The sequence below is a fragment of the Mus pahari genome, unplaced genomic scaffold (assembly GCF_900095145.1).
Source record: "Mus pahari unplaced genomic scaffold, PAHARI_EIJ_v1.1 scaffold_9811_1, whole genome shotgun sequence".
Classification (NCBI taxonomy): domain Eukaryota; kingdom Metazoa; phylum Chordata; class Mammalia; order Rodentia; family Muridae; genus Mus; species Mus pahari.
In genome coordinates, this window is record NW_018392972.1 from 38,288 (window position 1) to 40,131 (window position 1,844).

A 1,844-nucleotide genomic window follows, 5' to 3' on the forward strand; every position below is an offset into this window, starting at 1 on the left:
TTATATATATGGTGTATTAGAACTCTATGGGATGTAGGATTGGTAAAGATCCTATCCCAATCTGTTGGCTGCCATTTCGTCCTGTTGACAGTGTCCTTTGCATTACAGAAGCTTTCCAATTTTATGAAGTCCAGTGTTCAATTATGGGAGTGGGTGGGTTGGGGAGTAGGGGGAGGGGGGAAGAGGTGGGGAAGGGGATAGGGGATTTTTGGAGGAGTAACTAGGATTGGGAAAAATACTTGAAATGTAAATAAGGAAAATGTCTAATAAAAATAAAATAAAATACCAAGAAAATTTTGGCGAATATTTTAGAAATTCATTCACAGTGCCAAGAATGTTGGAGAAATTATCATTTCTGACTGCTTTGAGAAGTATGAGAAAATTGAATTAAAAAAAAAACTATTGAAAGCTCTGCAATCACTGAGGCATTTCGGAGAGAAGAGTAAGTTAATGTTGTCTTGTCTCTCAACACCTGCTTTCTGACATCTCAGTGATTTTCTGAAGATGGCTGTCTGTATATTCATCCTCCCCAGGAATGTCTTCCAGAGCCCTCTTAAGAACTGTTTTGAGGGACCGATGCTTTCTATAATGCCTAAAGGAGCCTACAAGAAAATAAAAGATGGGATTGGCAGAGATGTTTACACAGGACAAGACCTCAGTAACTTGGTAAATGTGACAAAAGGGATGATGTAAGTGAACCCCAAACCAGTATAACAGGAACAAGTAAAGCCCAGGGGGCAGACCACAGATGCAGTAGACCATCACTGTGCGAGAGATGGTAACATACAGCCTGGACAGGGGTTTCCTCCTGTAACCACAGAAGATCTTCAGCAGTAGGGCCAGACTGGATCCAGAGAAAAGCATAACTAAAAAAATCAGAAAGACAGTTATAATAAAGCCAACAGTTTTCCACAAATGATAATGAGTCTCACCCAGGAATTCTGAGAAAAACTAATCGAGGTTGCCCATGAGAAAGGTCAGAATGTAGATTAGGGCACATATGATAGCTGACATGTTTCTTATGCAGTGGCAGTGGTACCAGATTGGCCACAATACAGACAGGCAGTGCTCCAAGCTAATAGCACTTAGGATGCTCAGGCCTGAGATATAGGGAATGATTCCTGTATTGCCTAAGATATCTTTACTTAATTTATGGGCATAGATGCCATAGAAGTCAATGATCCGAAGCACAGAATCAGTGAAGTGACAGTAGAGGAAGAAGGAGTCTGCCAGAGCCAGGTTTAGGATATAGTCTGAAATGGCTTTCCTGTGCATGCTGTATCAGAAAAGTGTAACATTCCCTTTTATTTCTTTAGATCGCCTTTACTTTTGAATGTGGGACAAAAGCCCAAGCAAGATTTTCCTGACACTCTGGACTCTCTCCATTATTTCTGAAACCCACATCCCTCCCCACCACGGAGTTTTCCCCCAACATTTATTGCTGTACATGCCAGCTTTCTTGGCATGTCAAAAGGCATGGCTTTTTCTCTTCCCTTCTCCATCTCCCTCCTCCTGGCTGCTGCCCAGATTTACAGCTTGCTTACTCTGTTGCTTTGCTCTGAAATTTTAGTAAAACTGTGATTGAGCTTCCTTCTGAATCTGTTTTTACAATTTTGGGGAATGGTGTTATAAAATTCTTTCATTCCTGAGAGAACCCTGATTTCTCCCTTAACACAGGACTCATTATGGCTTGGCTGACCATGTAGATTGATTTTGTACACAGATTGTGTGTGTATGGGTAGGCTGGGTAGGAGGAGAGTGGCAGAGAATTATATATGGTTCTGGATTGAACTTTCCAGCACCATAAAGAACAGAAGAAGGAGAGTGAGGTCTCAGCCCCAGGA

At 41.6% G+C, this 1,844-nt stretch overlaps 1 pseudogene; it reads right to left on the reverse strand.

The window, feature by feature from the left end:
- Positions 1-465: 465 nt before the first annotated feature.
- LOC110315283 lies at positions 466-1,275 on the reverse strand (annotated as a pseudogene).
- Positions 1,276-1,844: the final 569 nt, after the last annotated feature.